Source organism: Narcine bancroftii, chromosome 7 (genome assembly GCF_036971445.1).
Source record: "Narcine bancroftii isolate sNarBan1 chromosome 7, sNarBan1.hap1, whole genome shotgun sequence".
NCBI classification, from domain to species: domain Eukaryota; kingdom Metazoa; phylum Chordata; class Chondrichthyes; order Torpediniformes; family Narcinidae; genus Narcine; species Narcine bancroftii.
Window position 1 is genome coordinate 183,398,789 of NC_091475.1, and position 24,144 is coordinate 183,422,932.

Genomic DNA, 24,144 nt, shown 5'->3' on the forward strand with positions numbered 1-24,144 from the left:
GTTGATACCTGAATTAATTGTACAATTGGAAGGTTTTTGCTGTAACTGAAAGTATATTGTGCTTCAACAGAACTTAAAACGGGAGGAAGGTTTAACCTATAATGTGCATGATCTATTATATTTGATAAGATTAATGGATTATAAGGTCTATTAAAGATTATTGTAAGGGATGGTATGATATTTTGAGTGAGTTAGTGGGAAATATGATGCTGATCATTGCAGAGACATGGGCAATATGTTTGCGTCCCATATAGATCAGGGGAGTAGAGACATTTTAACATCACACACCTCTGGGGTTTTTCCTTACTTTTTTCTTCTCTTTTCCTTTCTCTATCTTTTATTTTTTTTGTTTTAAGCTTGGACTGTCTATGCATGTAGTATATTATATAGGGAGGGGGAAGGGGATGCTGGATGGACAAATGCTTTAATTTTAAAGTCTAATGGCAGGGAAATTGTCTTTTATTAGTATTAATATTAAAGGAATTCAGAATACGATAAAGAGAAAAAGGTTATTGAGTTATATTTTTAAAAAACTAAAGTAGATGTGGCTTTTTTACAAGAAACTCATTTAACGGAAATAGAACATGCGAAATTAAAGAGAGACTGGGTAGGAACCGTAATGTCTTCTTCATTTAATTCTAAAGCTAGGGGAGTGGTGATAGTAATAAATAAAAAATGTACCAATTAAAATATTGGATGTTATTATTGATAAAGTGGGGAGATATGTTATGGTAAATTGTAAAATTTATTCTGAATATTGGACTTTGAATATATATGCAACGGATATGGAAGATGGAAAATTTATATGGGATGTTTTTATGCAATTAGCTAATACAAAGGGGAAAATAATTGTGGGAGGAGACTTTAATTTTACTTTTGATTCAAAGTTGGATAGCTCAGGTGGAATTATGGTTAAAAACAACGTAGTTAAAGTTGTGAGGAATTTTATGAATAAAATAAAACTTGTGGACAGTTGGAGGAGAATGTATCCTGATGTTAGAGATTATTTATTTTATCCATTTAGACACAAGACATATTCATGTATAGATATGTTTTTATTCTCCTCTCAACTGCAAGAAAGAGTTCACAATATTGAATATCAAGCAAGAATATTGTCTGATCATTCACCTTTGGTTATGTCTATTTTGTTGGAGGAAGAGCAAAATATAAATTATAGATGGAGGTTAATACTGCATTGTTAAAAAGACAAGATTTTTGTGAATTTGTAAGACAAAAGATAAATGTTTTCTAGACATTAATGAGCATTCTGTAACCAATATATTTGTGGTTTTGGATTCTTTGAAGGCTTATTTAAGAGGACAAATAAGTTATACAGCTAAGGTTAAAAAAGAATATATGTCTGGTTAACCATTTGGAAAATGAAATAAATGATGAGAAGTGAAGAATATTAGATTTTTTAAAATTGAAATTTAAAACAATACAAACATACAGAGTGGAGAGTTGTGTGATAGAGCACATAAAGTGTTACCATGGCAATTAAAGATTGAACAATTATCAAGAACAATTACCACTATAAAAGAAGATTCAGGTCATCTTATTTATAAAACATAAGGCATTAATGACATTTTTAATGAAATTTTAAAAGAAATTATATCAATCAGAATCCTTGAAAGATGGAGATAAAATAGATGAATATTTGTCACAAATTACTTTGCCACAATTAAATATAGAAGAGAAGACTGAATTAACAAATTATTTTACAGTAACAGAAATATATGACATAGTGATGGCTTTACCAAATAATAAGGTTCCAGGCAAAGATGGTTTTTCTCCAGAGTTTTATAAGGAATTTAAAGAGTTATATCTTCATATAGGCCAATTTCATTATTGAATACAGATTATAATATTTTGTCTAAACCAATAGCTAATAGATTAGCTAAATGTTTAGCTAAATTGATTAATATGGACCAAACAGGTTTTATTAAGAATAGAAGATCAGCTGACAATATTGTTAGATTTTTAAATTTGTTAAATATGGCACAGAAAAGAAAAATACCATCAGTAGCTTTGACTTTAGATGCAGAAAAAGTGTTTGATAGATTAGAATGGGACTATTTATTTAAAGTATTGAAGGGTTTTGGAATTCTAATTAATTTTATAAATTGGATAAGAACATTATATAATTGCCCAAAGTAATTACAAAAAAACAAATATCAAAATCTTTTTTAATGGAAAGATCATCTAGACAAGGTTGTTCACTATCTCCTTTATTATTTGCATTGGCCATAGAACCTTTAGCAGATGTAATTAGAAGAGATAATGAGATTGAGGGTTTAAAAAAAATGATAAACAACATAAAATTAGCATTTTTGCAGATGATGTAATATTATATCTTATAAACCCTGAAAGCTCATTAAAAAAAGTAAATGTTCGATTGGCAGAGTATAGGTGAATATCAGGTTAAAAGGTAAATATTGATAAAATATTGATCAGGAGTAATGCCAATAACTGAGATAGATTATACTTAAGTTAAGAAAATGACAAAATTTTGGTCCTCCTGTTATTAGATTGATGAAAAGACAATGTGCGAACAAATTGAAATGAGTAAAATAGGAGAAAATAATTTTGAGTGTAATTTGTATAAATGGCATGAAAGATTGTTGAGAGGGCAAATTGATACACCAATTTTGAAACATAAACTTAAAATATGGAACGGAATACATGTAGGAAGAGGAATGAAGAATTATCAGTTGGCTAGAATGTTACTAAAGCAAAATCCTTTGATTCTTTTTATGGTTAATAATGTTTATTTTGACACTTGGTATAATTGCGGAATAAAAAAGATAAAGGATTGTTTTTTAGGTTCTCTTTTTTGACTTTTGACCAACTGAAAGGTAAGTATAATATCCCAAATAGTACCATATTTTCTTATTATCAGCTTAAATCGTATTTAAAAAGAAAATTAGGGATGAATTATAGACTACCAGATCAAAGTCAATTTGAATATTTAATAATGGATCTGTTTCTTGAAAGATTTATTACTAATATGTATATAAAATTACAAGAGACTATGCAGAAAAACTAAACTGAGATGGGAAAGTGTTTTAAATATACAAATTCAGTAAGAAGTTTGGTTAAAATTATGCCATGAAAATGTAACTAATACAATTAATGTTAGATGGTACAATTTAATTTTTTACATCAGTTATATTATACTCCATACAAATTACATGGTATCAATTCAAATTGTTCTGATAAATGTTTTAGATGTAATAAAGAAGTAGGAACTTTTCTCCATGCAGATTGGCATTGTGAAAAAGTAGGAAAATTTCGGGAAGATATAAGTATTTTATTGGGACGAGTTATGAAGATGCAAGTTTTGAAAGATCCCAAAATATTTTTATTAGGAGATATTTTTGATTTGAAGTTATTAACTTATCAGAAGAAGTTTTTTAGTGTAGCAATAGTAATAGCAAAGAAATGTATAGCCATAATGTGGAAATTAGATAATAATGGAACATAGGAAGTAGGAACAGGAGTAGACCAAAAATGGCCCATCGAGCCTGCTCCGCCATTCAATACGATCATGGCTGATCTAATTTATGACCTAACTCCACCTACGTGCCTTCTCCCCATATCCCCTAATTCCTTTCCATATTCCATTCCATGGAATGTGGGGTTGAAAAAATGGCAAATGGAACTACTAAACTGTACAGCATTACAGAAAATAACGTATAATTTACGGAATCAACCAGAAAAATTTGATAAGATTTGGAAACCTTATATGGATTTTATTGCTATGGCTTCATCTAGTGCGTCCACCAGTCTTGCTTCAACTTACCTTAGTTGATTTAAGGTGCAAGATCACTAGGTAAATTTAAATTTAATTAATCAAGAGGTTATATGATTATCAGCCAGACATTTATTTCTTTTCTTCTATCTTTCCTACTTTTTTGGGGAGGGAGGGAAGAAGGTAGGGGGAGAAAATATGAAATGATGTATTCTTTTTGCATTGCTGTTTTTTTATTAATTTTTGTGATATGGATAAATACTGTACTTGTATTGATGCAAATTAAAAATAAAATTTACAAAAGAATAAAGCAAAATATTTCAGTAACAATTGGGTCTATAGCAGTGATTCTCAACCTTAAACATTCCTTTAATAAGCATAGAGCACCGATGGCCTAGGGATTACCTAAAGTGCTATGTGAGTGGAAAGAAACAGGTGAGAACCACTGCCATATATGCAAATTTTAGGTATAAATATGTAGTGGTGTTCTTCCAGCATCTTGAGAGCTGTGTTAAATCTTCCCTAAATCTTACTGGAGTTCCGTCTGTTGGAAAGTGATCCTCCAAGCAATCCATGAAGCTATTTTTTTTTCTTTTTCTTTATATGGGGAAGATCTAATTGATGGTGCAGTGAGGCTGAAGAGGACAGGGTTGCAGCGGCGAGACTGTAGGGGAGATTATTGTGATGGCAAGGCTGGAGGGGAGATGGTTGCACTGGTGAGGCTGGAGAGGAGTGGGTTGTGATGATGAGGCTGGAGGGGAGAGGGCTGTGGTGGCAAGGCTGGAGGGGAGAGGGTTGCACTGGTGAGGCTGGAGAGGAGTGGGTTGTGGTGAAGAGGCTGTAGGGGAGAGGACTGTGGTGGTGAGGCTGGAGGGAGGGTGGTTGTGGAGGCAAGGCTAGCGGGGAGATGATTGCGGCAGCAAGGCTGGAGGGGAGGTTGTTGCTGTGGCAAGGTTGGAGGGGAAGTGGTTGCAGCAGCGAGGCTGGATGTAAGAGGGTTGCGGAGGCAAGGCTGGAGGGAAGAGGGTTGTGGTGGTGAGGCTATAGGGGAGAAGGTTGTGGTAGCAAGGCTGGAGGAGAGAGGGTTGTGATGAGAATGGAGGGGAGAGGGTTGTGGCAGCGAGGCTGGACAGGAGAGGGTTGCAGCGGCGAGACTGGAGGGAGAGGGTTGTGGCAGAGAGGCTGGAGAAAAGAGGATTGTGGTGACAAGACTGGAAGGGAGATGGTTGTGGTGGCAAGACTGGAGGGGAGAGGGTTGTGGCGATGAGGCTATAGAGGAGAAGGTTGCAGTGGCAAGGTTAGATGGGGGATGCAGCAGCGAGGCTGGAGGGGAGGGAGATGCAGCGGCGAGGCTGGAGGATAGGGAGGATGCGGCAGTGAGGCTGGAGGGGAGAGGGTTGCGGCAGTAAGGCTGGAGGGGATGGGGATGCAGTGGTGAGGCTGGAGGGGAGAGTGTTGTGGTGGTGAGGCTGGAAGGGAGAGGGTTATGGCAATGAGGCTATAGGGAAGAAGGTTGTGATGGCGAGGCTGGAGAGGATTGTGGTGGTGAGGCTATAGAGGAGAAGGTTGCAGTGGCAAGGCTAGATGGGGGATGCAGCAGTGAGGCTGGAGGGGAGGGAGGATGTGGCAGTGAGGGGAGAGGGTAGCGGCAGTGAGGCTGGCGGGGAGAGGGTTGCAGCAGCAAGGCTGGAAGGGAGAGGGTTGTGGTGATGAGACTATAGGCAAGAGGATTGCTGCAGCGAGGCTGGAGTGGAGAGGGCTGCTGGGGAGGTGATTGCGGCATCATTGGAAGAGAGGGGGCTGCTGGTGGCAAATCTGGAGGGAAGGGGATTGCCAACAGCAAGACTGAAGGGGACAAGGTTGTGGTGGCGGTGCCTGAGGGGTGAGGGTTGCCAGTGGCGCTGGGGGTGGAGAGGGTGTCGGCTACGAGGCTGGAGAGGAGGGGGCTGTGGTGGTGGTGCTGGAGGGGAGAGGGCTACAGTTCTAGAGTGTTTACCAATGGCTTTGAGTGTTTTTAAGTGTTTTTGAATGGATAAAATACAGGTGGATATTATATATACAATATATTGCAAACGCTCAACCGCTGTGCTGCAGCTATGGAATAATAGCCCCATTGCCTATTGGGTCAGCATCGGGAGACATGTAGGCTAAGGGAGCAAACACCTATAGAAACCCAGACCAAAGTTCTGAAGGCAGTTGGATGTCACATAATTGTCATCCTTCCAGCAGCTTCTGAAATCAAGTTGTCCCCAACGTGGTGCCCTGCACTCCTTTGGACTCTGGCAATGAGTTTGAGAGTGGGGTCTTGTTGTCTGGGCAGTGCCTGGCCTCCTTACGCTTTGCTCTGGCTTGCACCCTGGAGAGGTCACTCTGTCTCACCATGCAGTGAGAGTACAACATGGAAGGCAGCAGTTATGGGTTATAAGTCCTGACTCAACTGGCGTAGAGTTGGATACCACAGGTTGTCTTCATCAGTGGGAGAGGCCATCACATCCCACTGGTTAGCCAAGCAGCCCTCAGCCAATAAGGTGCTGACCTGCCACAATATGCCTGCTTCAGTGGGTGTCTGGAGCTTAGAATCTCAGTGCTTGACAAGCAGATTGCCAATCTTACACCAGACAAACAACAAAAGAAAACAAAGACTCCAGCTGTTCAGATCGCAAGTTGGAATGTGAGAACTATGTGTCCAGGATTGACAGATGTGTTTGAAGGTAGTCAATGATGCCTGTAAGACAGCAGCTATTGAACTTGAGCTACACAGACTTAAAATGGATATAGAGCCCTGCAAGAGTCCAGACTCCTGGACAGTGGTACCATAAAGGAGGAACACTATACCTTCTTTTGGCAAGGAAAGAGCACTGAGGAGACCAGAGAGTAAGGTGTAGGCTTTGCCATAAGGAATGCATTGTTCCGTATGGTTAAGCCTCCAACAAATGGTACAGAGCAAACCATCAGTCTGCGTCTCTCTACCACACAGGGACCTGTAAACATCATCTATGACTACGTCTTCATACTGTGCTCAGCAGCTGATACCAAGGACCAGTTCTATGAGTCACTTGGTGTCAAGTCAGAGCACGTAATCATCCTGGGTGACCTGAATGCAAGAGTTAGTGCAGACCATGAATCTTGCCCATCTGTTCATGGACATCATGGCACAGAGAAAATGAACAAAAATGGACAGATACTCTTGGAGTTTTGCTGTTACCACAACATGTGTGTAACCAACACCTTCTTCCAGAACAAGGTGTGCCACAAAGAGTCATGGAAATACCCCAGGTCAAAACACTGGCACCAGTTGGACCTGGTCATCATTAGATGTGATTCACTGAACAACATTACCAGCACTAGAGCATACCACAGTATTGACTGCAACACGGATCACTCCTTGATCATCTCCAGAGTGAAGTTCAAGCCAAAGAAACTCTACCGTGCCAAACAGAAGGGCCAGCAAAAAATCAACACCCGCCAGACCTCGTATCCTGAGAAAAATCTAGGACCACTCAACCAAACTATTCCCAGAAACCGAGGTCAGAGTGCAGAGGCAACCTGGACCTCCCTTTGCAATGTCATCTACAACACCACAGTAATAACATACATTAAAAAAGAGTGGAAGAACACTGATTGGCTTGAGACAAGCTTCACCAAGTTGGAGCCAATGATTGAAGCGAAATGGACTATGCATTAAAAAAGAGTGGAAGAACACTGATTGGCTTGAGGCAAGCTTCACCAAGTTGGAGCCAGTGATTGAAGCGAAATGGACTATGCTGACCAACTACAAGAACAACCACGGCCAGAAGAATCGGCAGGCATTAAGAGCTGCTTGCGGCAAGGCCCAGCAAACAGTGTGTCACCGTGCCAACGACTACTGGCTAAAGCTGTGCACAATGATTCAGAGTGCCTCTGACACCAAAAATACCAGAGGCATGTACAAGGGCATCAAGTGAGCCACTGGAGTACTAACAAAGAAGTCAGCCCCACTGAAGACCAAGACAGGGGAAGTCATCACTGATTAGGAGAAATGCTGTGAATAGCAGATGCCCTTGTTCATCGCCTTCATAGACCTCACCAAGGATTTTGACCGTGAGCAGGTGTGGACTGTTCCAGATGTTTGGGAAGATTGACTGCCCTCCAAAGCTGCTCACCATTAATGCTTCCTTCCATGACAACATGAAAGGTACAGTCAGCTTCAATGGATCCACTTTTGAATCATTTAAGTTTCTAAGTGGAGTGAAGCAGGGCTGTGTCCTAATGCCAGCACTATTTGGCATCTTCTTCTCCCTGCTACTATCACATGCATTTCGGGATTCCATGATAGAGTACACCTACATGCAAGTGATGGAAAGCTCTTTAACCTGGCCTGTCTGGTGTGGCAGCAGTGATTTCCTTCAACTCCTGCAAGCACCACAGTGATGACCCCAATGGGCCCAGATGGATATCTGGACTCAGCGAACGATGGACGCAGCCGAGGAGAATGAGGCAGCCCTCAGCCAAATCTCAAGCCGGGGCCCTGCTGTTCGCAGGATACCCCCAAGCACAAGCTGGAGGAAACCCAGTCAACATGGTGCTTTTATCACCAGCACTGGGAAGTGAATGCCCGCAAGGGCCACCAGCCCTGCGACTTCCAGGGAAACGGCCGTTGATGGCTGCGACAGTTGGCCACGTGAACAGCCTCCTTTACATCACAGCCACGGGCTGCTGGTTTCTGGTGGACATGGGCTGAGCTGAGTGCCCTCCCTCCTACAGTGCTGGAAACTCGCACCTGGACCCCTGGTCCAACCCTGCGGGCTGCCAATGGTTCTGCAATCAAGACCTATGGCATCCGTAGGGCATAGATACAGATTGGGGATAAAAAGTTCACTTGGAGGTTCGTCCTGGCCTCAGTGGGCACTGCACTGTTAGGGGCTGACTTCTTAAGGGCTCATGGTCTGCTGGTGGACATGAAGGGCAGGAGGCTGCTCAACGTCTGCACCTTTCGCTCGGTGCGCCTGGGCACGGCGGTCAATGACAGGTCCAAAATCTCCATGGCAACCACCGCCACAGACGAGTTTGCCGAGATCCTCAGTGAGTTCCCTGCAATCCAGGAGCCATGCTTCGACGTTGCCTCCCCCCGCCATGGAGTTTTCCATCACCTCTCCACAAAAGACCCCCCGCTGCATGCCAAAGCTGGGTTCCTGCCACCAGATAAGCTAAAACAGGCAAAGGAGGAATTCTCCAGGCTCCAGGAGCTGGGCATTGTTTGGTGGTTGGACAGCGCTTGGGCGGCACCACTGCATATGGTCCCGAAGTCATCGGGGGTTGGAGGTCCTGCAGAAACTACAGACAGCTAAACGATGCCACGACTCCAGACAGGTACCCGGTCCCCGATATCCAGGACTTTGCGGCCAACCTCCACAGCACACGGTTCTTTTCAAAAGTCGATCTGGTGAGCGGATACCACCAGATCCCAGTACACCCCGATGATGTTGGCATCCTCCGGATGCCATTCGGGTTGAAGAATGCGACCCAGATGTTCCTGCGCCTCATGGACGCACTGGGTAGCAATTTGGACTTTGTCTTTATCTACCTAGATGACATCCTGGTAGCCAGGCAGAGCCACGAAGAGCACAAGGCCCATCTCCGTACTCTGTTCGTCCAGCTGGCAGAATTCGGCCTCACGGTCAACAAGGCCAAATGCCATTTTGGGAAACAGACATTGCAGTTTCTGGGGCACACCATCTCAGTGTCTGGGGCAGCTCCGGCACCGGAGAAAGTGGCAGTTGTCCAGCGTTTTCCCAAAACCTCCTCCCTCAGGGGCCTGCAGGAATTCGTGGGTAAATTTTTACCAGAGATTCATCCCCACTGCCACACGCATCATGCGGCCTCTTTTCGCGCTAATCGTGATGAAAGAGAAGACCCTGGCCTGGTCGTAGGAGGCAGATGAGGCCTTCACTGCAACGAAACAGGCCCTCACAGAGGTGACTTTGTTGGTGCACCTGCTCCCGGAAGCGCACACGGCGCTCTCGGTTGATGCTTCTGCCACGGCGGTCGGGGGAGTACTGGAACAGTGGCTGAATGGTCAGTGGCGCCCGCTAGCCTTTTTCAGTAAGCAGTTGCGGCTGTCGGAGTTTAAATACAGTGCATTCAACTGGGAGCTCCTGGCGCTGCACCTGGCCATCTGCCACTTCTGATACTTATTGGAGGGCAGAACTTTCACCGTTTTTACTGATCATAAGCCCCTCACCCAAGCACTGGCTATGGCCAAGGACCTGTGGTCAGCCAGGCAACAGCGCAACCTGTCCTATGTGTCCGAATTTATGACAGACATCCGGCATGGGGCGGGCAAGGACAATGTGGTCGCGGATGCGGACTCGCGCCTGGCCATCAGCACACTAGCTCCTGGTCTCGACTACGCACAACTAGCGTAGGCCCAGCAGCACGACACCGAAACTCAAGCTCTCCAGACCACTATCTCAGGACTCCAGCTCGAGGATATCCAGCTTCCTGACTCCGCCCATCCGCTGCTCTGCAACACCTCCACTGGCTCACTGTGCCCAATAGTCCCACAGGAGTGGAGGGCAAGAGTCATCAGCTCTATCCACGATCTTGCCCATCCCTCAGTAAAAACTACCGCACAGTGATTCATCTGGCATGGCCTCAAGAAGGAGGTGGCAGCGCTAACCCGCATCTGCATCAGGTGCCAGACGTCTAAAGTCCACAGGCACATGCAGGGCCCTGTTCAACATTTTGTCTCGGCAACGCAGTGGTTCCAGCATATCCATGTGCCGGTGTCCAGGGAGTCGCGGTACCTGTTTACCATAGTGGACAGAGCAACCAGCTGGCTGGAAGCCATCCCAGTCCGTGAGGCGTCAGGGGAGAGGTGTGCTCGAGCCCTGGTCAGCCAATGGAGCGCTCGTTTTGGCATGCCGGCACACATCACGAGCGACAGAGGCGCCCACTTTACATCCGCAGTCGGGTGGTACTTTTACTTTAGATGTTGGGGGCACAGGCAAGAACTGTTTACTGTGGACCGCTTAAAGGCTGATCATTTGGACATCACAGCCAGTGAAGATGGCCACGCCCAAGCGCTGGGGCCAGCCGCCAAAGCGACAGGACGCATAGCCGGTTCTAGGTGGGGGTTGTATGGTGGCACACATCCTCATGGCAAACCGGCCCCACTTGTATTGCCATGTGGCGGGGCAGCCATGGGGAAATAGCATTGTCTGAGGTTTCTCTCTGACTCCTGCATCCCTTCCAGCGCGCAACCTGGGCAGTGATTATGATGTCACAATGCACCAGGTGACTGAGCTCTTGTAGGAGAGGGGGAGGGATCAGTGGGTGATAGGTGGAGCAAGGGGCTAAAAACAGTCACCTACGACCTTTGGTGTGGCAGCAGTGATTTCCTTCAGCTCCTGCAAGTGCCATAATATATCCTTTTTATATATTTAAATTTCTTTCGGGGTGAGGGGTTTAGGGAGGGAGGGTATTGGAGGGAATGTAAGGATTTAAACTCTCTTAAATTTAAATTCTTATTGTTTTATATAATTGTTTATTAATTACGTATGGAAAAAAAATTAAAATAAAATATTTTTTAAAAGTACCTTTAGAAATCCTTAGAATGTTTCTTCACATTGTCTGCCATAGCAACCTCATGTCTTCTTTTAGCCTCCTGATTTCTTTCTTGAGGATTTTCTTGCATTTTTATACTCAAATACCTCATTTGTTCCATGTTGCCTATTCCAGCTATACACCTCCCTCTTCTTCCAAACCAGTTCCTCAATATCTCTTGGAAACCAAGATTCCCTATGCCCGCTAACCTTGCCTTTAATTCCAACAGGAATGTATAAACTCTGTACTCTCAAAATCTCACCTTTCAAGGTCCTCCACTTACCTCGCACGTCCTTGCTCAAAAACAACTTATCCCATCCACTCATTCTAGATCCTTTCTCATTTCCTCAAGATTGCCCTTTCTCCAATTTAGAATCTCACCCGAGGCCCAGACCTATCCTTCTCCATAATTCACTTGAAACTAATGGCATTAGGATCACTGGAGCCAAAATGTTCCCCCACACATATGACACATATGTCTGTCACCTGTCCAGTCTCGTTCCCTAATAAAAGATCCAATATTGCACTCTCTTTAGTTGGTACCTCTACATATTGATTTTAAAAAGTTTCATGAACATATTTGATAAACACCAAGCCATCCAGACCTTTCACAGTATAAGAGTCACGGTCATTATGTGGAAAATTAAATTTCCTACTATTACAACCTTATGTTTCCTGCAGCGGTCTACTGCCTCTCAAAAGATTTGCTCCTTCAATTCTCATTATTGGGCATACCTTTCCCGTTTCTCAGCTCCACCCATAGAGTCTCTGGTCTGTCCTGCCTGACCACAGCCATGATCGTCACAGCCCTGACGAGCAGTGCCACTCCTCTCCCTTTTATTCCCCCCCCCCCCCCACCATTCTATTGTATTTAAAGCAATGGAAGCCCAGAAAATTGAGGTTCCAGTCCTTCTCTTCTGCAACCACATTTCACTCACGGCCACAGTCATAATTCCACGCACCAATCCACGCTGTCAACGCATCTGCCTTTCCTACAATACTCCTTGCATTGAAATAGATGCACCTGAGAACATTTCCTCCATGTACAACCTGTTGACCTCTAACAGTGCATGCAATTCTCACATCGTCTCTTCCCTCCTCCACTCCTCTATCTGCTCTGGCACTCTGTTTCCATTCCCTTCAAATCTAGTTTAAACCCACCGGAGCAGCACTAGCAAACATTCCCACAAAAATATTAGTCCCTCTCCAATTCAGATGCAAATCATCCCTTTGGAACAGGTTCCACCTTTCCTGGAAGAGAGCTCAATAATCCAGAAACCTGAAGCTCTCCCTCCTACACCATGTCTTTAGCCACATATTAAGTTGCATTATCCTCCTATTTCTAACCTCACCAGCATATGGCACAGAAAGAACCAGAAGGGCAATCTTTGTGACATTTACTCTGTTTTTTAAATTTTTTTTATTTTTCACACTATGAACCATACTAACCAAAATACACACAAACATTTCCCTCTTGAATATACACAGTGTCATTTTCTCCCCTTTTTCCCTCCTCCCTTCCCTCCCTACTTCACCCCCCCCCCCCACCCCACCCACTCAACGTTCAACCTATATGATACATTAAACACATTAAACAATGTCATCACACAATGAAAATAAGTGAAAGGGTTCTTATTCCTTCTCTGGATGTCCCCATCATCTACTGGACCTGAATTTTTTGCTCATTCCAAGCTGTTTTGAAAGGGAGGCAGGAATTGCAAATCTTGGAGGTGGAGGTATGATAGTCTGAGAACCTGAATAAAGAAAGACAGAATGAGGCTTGGCCAAGGGAAATCCATTTAGTGGAAGCACTGGTGAGGAGAGGAAGATTAATGAATGATGTGAGAACTTGGGGGTGGGAGTGGGGAAGGATACAATGGATTGGGATAATAGAGGAGAGCGGCTCAGTGGAGACAATATGAAAAGATAGGAGTGCAAGGGAGTCTGGAATCTGAGGACCAGGAAATAGCACACAGTGGAAAAAGTGAGACAGATAAATGGAGGCAAATTTTGGGGTGTATTATGCTGAAGATTACGGTTGATATACAGAGGGAAAGGGATTAAAGCAGATTGAAGAAAGTGGCTCAGAATAGAGGTACGATAAAACTCCAGGTATTGGCTCCAATGGAGATTATTAGATGCCGGATAAGTTAATTTTCTGATTGATTAAGATTGCTTGTTGCATGGATTTTGTGAACTAACTGCTAGGGAATGCCAATTTTAAACTTTTGTATTTTTTACCTATTTATTTTTCTTGATTATTTTCTGGTTTCTTGAATTCCATATAATGGAGATTTTACTGTATTTAGTGGGCTCACATGATCTTAAAAATGAAAATATGCCATCAGGTGACCATTTCATGGTCAGATTCCTAATAAGTGAGTTGCCACATGTTCAATAAAATGATGCAGCAGCCTGTCCTGGGCAGTTGAAATAATACTGTGATAGGTTAGTAGGTGAAGGTGGAGGTGGTCATCAAAAAACCAACATTGATGATATAGGAGAAACTGACACAATAGAAGTGACTTCAGATGTTGTGGGGTGGGAGGGCTGCTGGACTGAGATACCAGCAGTGTTGTATATTTTCAGTAGGTTAGGGGAGTGCTTTATGGTTCAATCAAGATGGCAGCACTGATGGATAGGTTTAATAGAGGGGATAGGGGAGTTTAGATGTCAGGCCTCAAACTACATTCGACCCTTAAATTCAAAATTCCACCCTTGAACCAAACATCAGGCTATGGATCCATGGATTTGATTTTGAACTCAAGAATCACGACCTTGTATTGGGGGACGACACAAAGCCAGACCAGGTGGAATGGTTTTGTATCAGATTCTTGGTTTCAGTTAGGTCATTGCTTTGGACCTTAGCTTGGGATTGTGTGGTGGCAGATTGGTGAGAGACTTGGATTCATGTGAGTAGGAAGCAGTGGCACAGCGGGTCGGAGCCTTAGTTGTAGAGGTCAGGCCTTCAGTCCATCAGAGTCCAATGGAGAAAATGTTCTGGGGAACTCAAAGGATGAAGGTAAATTATTGATTTACCAGGTATTTCCAAGGCTGGCACTTGGCAAGGAAAACAAGTTTATCCTAGATCTGATTCTCCCATTATATAGGGAGAGTATTGACTAAGGTGAGGTCCCAGTTTGAATTTCCTGACACAGAATGTCTATCAGAGCTGGAGGTTGACTGTCAACTGGACGTGCTCAGTCGACTTCCCAGATTTGATTTGCTCATTATTATGCTTCACTTCTGAGAGAATGGATTTATCATAATTGTAAAAAAAATAATGGTCACAGCCACCTGCCAAATAGATATATGTATGCAGTTGCAAAATCACTTATTTAAAAATTAATACAGAACAGACTTTAAAATCATTTATTAAGAGAAATTTCAAAGAACTGTTCATATAGTTTCAACATGATCCATCATGATTTAAGTTTGCAGTCATGTTCCAGGGATAATATCCTTTTCTTGAGAAGTTGCAATTGCCCCCAACAATTATCACAAGACTTTGTGGAGTGTATCCCAACTTACTTTTTTTAAATTCAAATTAAGGGAAAAAAGAAAGGTAGACCTCTGGGCTGAATAGCCTTATTTTATCTTTTTTTAAATTTTATTTAAATGTTTTGCACCCATGTAATCATAGCCAGATATAAAATATAGTAATCAAATATTGTCAAATCCATTACATGATGATATAAACCCCAACCCTCAACCCCTTCCCTCCCCAAACAAACCCCAAGAAAGAAAGAAAAAGGAAAATAAATGAATTAAGAAAAATAAAGAAAAGTAGGAAAGGAAGAATAGAAGCCTGGTTGCCGGAGAGTCCCTCCCACCACATGGCATTAGTCATTTATATCTTTTGGTACATCCAAGGAGGTTAACGAGGATCGAAGCTTAAGGAAAAAGTCTATAAATTAATTTCCTTGATTTGTAAATACGGCACCAAATTTTCAAAGATACATCATATTTATTTCTCAGATTATATGCAATCTTCTCCAAAGGAACATAGCTATGCATCTCTGGGTATCCAATTTCCATGTTACTGTTATACATTTTCTTGCTACTGCTAAGGCAATCTTTCAAAATTCTTTTTGATATATAGATTATTTCAATTTGGGTCTTATCCCTTCAATATTACCTACAAAAATAACATTGGATTTTATGGAAATTTAACTCCTGTAAACCATTCTAAATAGATAGATAGAGAGATAGATAGATAGATAGATAGATAGATGATGTAAATTTTTTATTTAACTAATATATATCTAACATTTATAGTGTTTGTCATACTATCTCAGCACAAATCTGACCAATTTCTTACATCAATATTAATACTTAGATCTGTCTCCAAACATTGTCTAGAACTATGTATTCCCTATTTAAAAGTCCCCTTCTGCAATAACACATACTTGGCTGAAATAAATTTCTTGATATATCCACTTCGTATCAACATTTCTACATCACCACATTTCAGTAATAGCATTGTTGGATCCAATTTATCTCTTAAATATGTCCTTAATAGATAATAACAAAAAAGGATATTATATTGTATCCCATATTTATTTTTTAATTGTTCAAATTACATTGAATTTCTTGCAGTTATGGCCCAGAGGACCCCAAAACCTAGCAGCAATAGAAATTCATCAAAAACATAGAAACATAGAAGATAGGAGCAGGAGTAGGTAATTCGACCCTTTGAGCCTGCTCCACCATTCAACGAGATCATGGCTGATCTTAAAGTTCAGTACCCCGTCCCCACCTTCTCTCCATAACCTTTAATTCGGAGAGACAAATGGTTATTCAAAAGTTACTTTTAATTATCTTTAAACATGAAAACAGGATCAAACTTTAACTTAACTCCCTTCTAATTCTAAGCACACGTAATGGATTGTGTAAGTTCAGAAAAGTTATTTGATTCACAGTCCAATCTCACTTCAAACTCTTCCAAGTTCACTGATATCAAGCAATTCTTATACTGTGCACAGAATTTAACATTTATTAATTTCACCAGGCTTTGGTGCTTAAAAGGTAAATGGTTACCACCCAGGAAGGTTCTTGTCAGTTTTCAGAGAGATTTTTTTTTAGCTCATTGGACACAAACTGATTCCTTCCGATCAGGCACTTAGGTATCTTGCTGAAGAAACTTGCCCCATTAAGGTTTTCCACTTGATAACCTCTTTCTTTCAGATCACCACAGAGTTCCTTTTTGTTTCCCTTATTTCAAGTGAAACATTATACATCTCCTTTTGTATGGACCACAAGGGCTTTGACCAGGCTGAATGAGGCACTCACAACCCATCTTCAAAATGGGGTTTTTCCACAAGCTTGCCAGCTTGTCTTGTTCCAGTCCCAGTTGCTGCTGCTGAACTGGAAAACTGAATTCTCACTCTTTCTCTCCCCCCCCCTCTCTTTCTCACTCAGAAAAAAACCAAATGACCCTTATAGAACAGAAAACTGCACTCAGACAGACTGCAGCACCAGACATAATCTTCAAATCCATTCATCTGTTGTTTTCCAAAGTAATAATCCATTACTCCACAGCAGGTCCAATTAACACCTACTTGTGAAGTCCTTATATGCATTCTTCAAAGTTTTTGCAAAGGCACTCGGAGCCTGGACTGACTGGCTTGAGAAGAGCTCTGGCATTTTAAAATGAGATCTGTTTTGAAGTGTTTGAATTTGTTTGTGATCTACACTAAAAAAAACTGACACAATTTATCTCCTTTAAAACATAAATATATACAACATAAACCATCACATTCCTTCATAACAATCTTCTATATAACTAATTCCTTTCCGAGACCAAATATTTAAAAATTGATTATCCATTGAGAATGGAATAAGTTGATTTTGTATCAAAGGCATTTTAGGAAGGACAGCCCTCCTCATTCCAATTTCGATGTTTACCTTATTCTAATTATTAATCAAATGTTTCAACAAGGGTGCTTCCCTCTCCCCAGATAATAATTTTGATTCCCATTTATATATAAAGTCTTTTGATTTCCTATTTTATCAATTTCTATTTTATCCTAAACCTCCTAACTCAAATTTCCATATAAATTTGTATAAAACAACTGTCAAAATCTTACCCTTCTAAAGAAAATGTCTGATGTATTTATTTAATTCTTTAAAAAGCTTCTGTGGTATCATTATTAGTAGTGTTTGAAATAAATATTGTATTCTAGGAAATATGTTTATTTTAACACAATTAATTATTAATCAAATGTTTCAACAAGGGTGCTTCCCTCTCCCCAGATAATAATTTTGATTCCCATTTATATATAAAGTCTTTTGATTTCCTATTTTATCAATTTCTATTTTAATTCATCCTGATTTACTTATCAAAAAAAATGTCAAAAATCTCAATTGAGTTGCCTTATTATAATTTTTTAAATTTGGTAATCCTAAACCTCCTAACTCAAATTTCCATATAAATTTGTATAAAACAACTGTCAAAATCTTACCCTTCTAAAGAAAATGTCTGATGTATTTATTTAATTCTTTAAAAAGCTTCTGTGGTATCATTATTAGTAGTGTTTGAAATAAATATTGTATTCTAGGAAATATGTTTATTTTAACACAATTAACCCTACCCAATAATGATATTGGAAATATCTTCCACTTATTAAAATCCTCACCAATTTTCTTAAGTATAGGTACATAATTCAATTTATATACATTTTCTAACTTATTATCTACCCGTATACCTAAATATTTTCTTCCATTCAGCATCCATTTAAACTGTGCATCTTGTTGACTCTGAGTTTAATCCCCTATAGTAAGGGGTATAATTTCACTATTATCCCAATTTACTTTGTAAACCAATACCTTGCCATACTCCTCTAATCTTATATTTTTTGCATAGTGAACCTACTGGTTCTGTCAAATAGATCAAAACATCATCAGCAAATAAATTAATTTTATATTCTTCTTGATTAACTTTAAACCCATTAATATCTGGATCAGACTGAATCAATTCTGCAAAAGGTTCAATTGCTAAAATAAATAAAGCAAGTGATAAAGGTCTAGTTAATGGAAACAATGTCAAAATCTGCCCATTGTAATTGTCTTAAAAGTGAATGATCAGACAAAATTCTTGCTTTATAGTCAACTTGATTGCCTCTAGCTTGAAGATGTGCTGATCTATCCTTGAATAAGAGTCATGTCTATTTGAATAGAAAGGGTAATCTCTCACTCTTGGGTGAATTCTTCTCCATATATCTATCTTTGGCTTGGCTTCGCGGACGAAGATTTATGGAGGGGGTAAAAGTCCACGTCAGCTGCAGGCTCGTTTGTGGCTGACAAGTCCGATGCGGGACAAGCAGACACGATTGCAGCGGTTGCAGGGGAAAATTTGTTGGTTGGGGTTGGGTGTTGGGTTTTTCCTCCTTTGCCTTTTGTCAGTGAGGTGGGCTCTGCGGTCTTCTTCAAAGGAGGTTGCTGCCCGCCAAACTGTGAGGCGCCAAGATGCACGGTTTGAGGCGTTATCAGCCCACTGGCGGTGGTCAATGTGGCAGGCATATATAGCTCCAAGAAAAGTGCAGAGAACAAAACAAAGGACTCTACATCACCTTTGTTGACCTCACCAAAGCCTTCGACACCGTGAGCAGGAAAGGGCTTTGGCAAATACTAGAGAGCATCGGATGTCCCCCAAAGTTCCTCAACATGATTATCCAACTGCACGAAAACCAACAAGGTCGGGTCAGATACAGCAATGAGCTCTCTGAACCCTTCTCCATTAACAATGGCGTGAAGCAAGGCTGTGTTCTCGTACCAACCCTCTTTTCAATCTTCTTCAGCATGATGCTGAACCAAGCCATGAAAGACCCCAACAATGAAGACGCTGTTTACATCCGGTACCGCACGGATTGCAGTCTCTTCAATCTGAGGCGCCTGCAAGCTCACACCAAGACACAAGAGAAACTTGTCCGTGAACTACTCTTTGCAGACGATGCCACTTTAGTTGCCCATTCAGAGCCAGCTCTTCAGCGCTTGACGTCCTGCTTTGTGGAAACTGCCAAAATGTTGGGCCTGGAAGTCAGCCTGAAGAAAACTGAGGTCCTCCATCAGCCAGCTCCCCACCATGACTACCAGCCCCCCCTACATCTCCATCGGGCACACAAAACTCAAAACGGTCAACCAGTTTACCTATCTCGGCTGCACCATTTCATCAGATGCAAGGATCGACAATGAGATAGACAACAGACTCGCCAAGGCAAATAGCGCCTTTGGAAGACTACACAAAAGAGTCTGGAAAAACAACCAACTGAAAAACCTCACAAAGCGTATACAGAGCCGTTGTCATACCCACACTCCTGTTCGGCTCCGAATCATGGGTCCTCTACCGGCATCACCTACGGCTCCTAGAACGCTTCCACCAGCGTTGTCTCCGCTCCATCCTCAACATCCATTGGAGCGCTTTCATCCCTAACGTCAAAGTACTCGAGATGGCAGAGGTCGACAGCATCGAGTCCACGCTGCTGAAGATCCAGCTGCGCTGGGTGGGTCACGTCTCCAGAATGGAGGACCATCGCCTTCCCAAGATCGTGTTATATGGTGAGCTCTCCACTGGCCACCGTGACAGAGGTGCACCAAAGAAAAGGTACAAGGACTGCCTAAAGAAATCTCTTGGTGCCTGCCACATTGACCACCGCCAGTGGGCTGATATCGCCTCAAACCGTGCATCTTGGCGCCTCACAGTTTGGCGGGCAGCAACCTCCTTTGAAGAAGACCGCAGAGCCCACCTCACTGACAAAAGGCAAAGGAGGAAAAACCCAACACCCAACCCCAACCAACCAATTTTCCCCTGCAGCCGCTGCAACCGTGTCTGCCTGTCCCGCATCGGACTTGTCAGCCACAAACGAGCCTGCAGCTGACGTGGACTTTTACCCCCTCCTTAAATCTTCGTCCACGAAGCCAAGCCAAAGAAGAAGATCTATTAAATTCAAATAATTCATTAATATTAAGGTGGCTTTTGCAGCCTTTGCTCTGGTTATGGTTCTAGATGACTTATCTAAAGCTAGATCTAGACAAAAATTAAAATCTCCCATCTATTAAAATATTCTTATGTGCTCCTGCCAAATTAAGAAATGTTTCTTCTATAAATATTTCTTCATCCACAGTTAATGCATCTACATTCAAGAGTCCAGAATTCTGGAAAAATATTGAGAATGTACGATAACATAACTTCCAACAGGATCAATCACTACATTTTGTATCATAACTGGAAGAGTCTTCTTTGTCAGAATTGCTACTCCCCTTGCCTTTGAATTGAATGAAGAAGCTGTAACATATCCCACCCAGTCTCTTTTTAATTTCTGATGTTCTGTTTTGGTTCACATTTTGACTTCTTCTTCCTCAACGCCATCACCCCAGAGAGGTGGCTGTAATGTCATTGAAAAGCATTGGACGGCCCCCGTAGGGTCACGACTCGCATTAAGATGAGCTCTCACCTCACATCCTGGATCCATGAAAATGGTAGGCCTTGCTCCTTTATCTTGTCATTGAACTGTCTGTGTTCGTGACGGGCCAGTAATGGTCTTCGCTCTTTTAGGTGACATAGTTAAAATATTATAAAAGGATTCTGAAGCAGTTTTTACTTATTTAGCATTTTATTTACTAATTCTGGGGAGAATTGGATTTCCACGTCCTGGTCATATCATGTGATGTTGCCTTCAATTTTTCATATTCTTGCCTTATTCATCATGGCATTTGTAGTTAAAAATATGATTTTAAAGCAAGGTTGTTGCCAATTATACACCACAGGAATAAACCCTTCAGCTCACATGTCTGCACTAAACATGATGCCCCAACGTAATTTAAAAAACACTGTTGCTTGAACATTATACACATCAGCTACTGTTGTATCTACATCCATCATTACTTCTGGCAGCCGTTTCCTGGCACCTACCAATCTCTACACATATTCTTTAAACTTTAACCATCTCAACCTGAACCACGTCTTCTAGTTTTTAAAAAATTTTCACCTTAGGAGAAAGATTCTGACTGATTACCTTGGCAATGCTTCTCAATTCTATCAGGTCTCCCTTCAGCCTCTGATAATACAGGGAAAACAACTCTAGTTTATTCAACTTCTCACAATACCTTGTAATCCAGACAATATCCTCGTAAATCTCTTCTGTATCCTTTCCAAAGACCCTCCCCCACTCTCCACCCCCACAATGTTCTTTCTGAAATGGTTGGACCAGAATCGCACACAATATTCCAAGTGCAGTCTAATCAGTTTTTTAAAGCTGCCACACAACTTTAGTTTATACTCAATGCCCCATTCGAAGATGGTCACTTTCGAGAAGCTATGGATCTGCACCACCCCCCACTCCCCATCCCAGATCCCTCTGTACATAATGCTTTCAAGAGCCCTACCATTAACTGTATACATTCCCCACATTTTTGACCTCCAAGGCAACATTATTGGAGGGAGAAACAGGGGCCTGACCTCGTCTGCTCCTTGCATTCATTACTCACCATATGCCAGTTACTTGTGGCTTGCACACTCCAGCAGCTGCACCACAAGGTGAAGTGGTTCATGAGGAGTCACTGAAACCCTACCTCATTGGTCTTTGGCTGCTGCTCCTTTGGGGTGCCACAATTAGTGTAGTACTTAGCACAACACTGTTACAGTGCCAGTGACCACGACCAGGGTTAAAATCCCCCGCTGTCTGTTAGGAGTTTGTACGTTCTTCTCATGTCCATGTGGGTTTCCTCCACGTGCTCTGGTTTCCTCCCACCATTCAAAAAAAATGTACCAGGGATTGGAGGTCAATAGAGTGTAATTGGGCATCACGGACTTGTGGGACAAATGGGCCTGTTACCATGCTGTCTGCCTCAATTAAAAAATTTAACATTTAATTTAAATGACAATAATGATCAGAAATTATATGAAACAGCTGAAAATATTTAAATATTTATTACATGAAATATTAGTAAAACATTTAAAATTAGATGTTACAAATTAATTTAAAATCACATACAACATGTAAATTATTTAAAATAATTAATATTCACAAGTGTTGTAAAATGAATCATTTCATTGTTTTTAATGAAGGTCATTATAACCTTCAAATAAATGGATCTGTGCTCAGTGAGTTGACAATGGCTGGGCTAAAGCTGAGGGACCGAATGCAAAATGTCTTCATCCTCTCTGGCCAACTAATAGTTAGTATGCACAAAATAGGGCTAAGGAGGGCTGTCTCTGACCAGATGGCATTAAAATAATCTCCAATTTCTGTGAACCACCTCCGTCGATCTCTGTCTCCTTACTTCCAGCTCCCCACCCCCTTCCCTTCTTCCTCTCAGAGAGATCCTCCTTCACCCTGTCCCCATGTCATTTCTCATCTTTTTCTTCCACCGTCCCACCTGTATCCACCTTTTATCTCTTACCTGTCAGCCTATGCGCTTCCCCTTCCTATGTCCTCCTTTCACTTATCTACTCCTCCCCCTCCTCCCATCTTTTTATTTATGTGGGTACCTGTTTTTCCTGATTTCTGATGAAGGGTCCAGGCCTAAAATATTGTCTGCTTTTACTTCTTTTGGATGCTGGGTGACCTGCTGAGTTTCTCCAGCACCTTTAAGTAGTTTCATCATCTTTTGTTGGCAATTTAGCCTCTGCAGCATTTTGTTTTGGTCAAACTAAGAAACAGCTCTGTTCCTAAGATTTAAAAAAAAACATAAATTTGAGACTGTCTGAACTTAATCCCTAATTTAGTTCTTGCACCAATGTAGTACAATGAATGAGCACAATGCTGTTTATCAGAACAATATATTATTTTCTGATACCCTATGTGTGTTACTTAAGTCCCAGAGTAACTATGGTAAGGATATGTCTAATAAGTATTATCTCTACACATTCATCTGTGTTAAATTAGGAAGGCTCCCTCAGAACAAGGCTGAAAGTCATTCTGCTAGTGATGGGTTATAGGCAGCTAGGGGGGCCAAAGAAAGTATTTCACAGATAATAATAAATCTGTCTAGACATGTGAGATTTCTTTTCTCAGTTGGCTACCTTCTCTCAGACATTACCTCTACATTTCTCAGGATTTTCTAATTATAAGTGTGAACTGTAGTTGAACAGACAGTTCTAGTCACAGTGGGAAAGGAAAATTGTTTCACTGCCTGCATTGCTAGCAATATGGTTGAATGTTTGAGTCGTGCCAGTACTTCCCTCATGAAATCATTCGATATACCAAACATCTAGTGAGATTGAAAATAGTGGAAATCTTCAATAAACACAGAAAATAAGCCAGAAGAAGAATGAAGGCCTTGCAGTTTTCAAATAGAAAACAGAAAAGGTTCAGGGTGAGTTAGCAAATGACATGTGGAACCATATAGTACAGGAACAGGCCCTTCAGCCCACAATATTTGTGTCAAACATGATGAAAAATTAAACAAAACTCTTCCGGTTGCACCTGATCCAAATTCCCATACCCCTGAATATTTAGAAACCTCTTAAATGCTACCATATCTACTTTCATCACTACTCCTGGCAACCTGTTTGGGAACATGGTACTGCAGGCATGTCTGGGCATGTCCTCACTGGGCATGTCCTCACACATAATAAGAAAAAGTGCGTGCTTAGCGCCAAGCTGCTGGTAATCCTGGGGTGCATAGTGGAGCATAGCATCATCGCCCACAACCTGCAGTGCAAGCGGCCCCTTCTGGAATTACCTCTGCCACAGAACCCCAAGGCTTTAAAAAGTTGCCTGGGGCTCTTCTCGTATTATACCCAATGGATCCTCAACTATGCAGACAAGGCCCAACCCCTAGTGAAAACCACTATTTTTCCCCTGTTG

At 41.7% G+C, this 24,144-nt stretch overlaps 1 protein-coding gene across 22 annotated transcripts in view; it reads left to right on the top strand.

The window, feature by feature from the left end:
- Nucleotides 1-24,144, top strand: part of nbeaa (neurobeachin a) — a 1,045,297-nt gene that overhangs the window by 191,607 nt on the left and 829,546 nt on the right. For 20 of the 22 annotated variants that reach the window (XM_069891651.1, XM_069891649.1, XM_069891659.1 and 17 more), the window contains exon 1: nucleotides 20,706-20,812. The exons of the other annotated variants lie outside the window; for them this stretch is intronic. The gene's annotated coding sequence lies outside the window, so the exon portion shown is untranslated. Of the gene's footprint in view, nucleotides 1-20,705; nucleotides 20,813-24,144 lie in introns of those variants that run through there. 22 annotated transcript variants of the gene reach the window in all.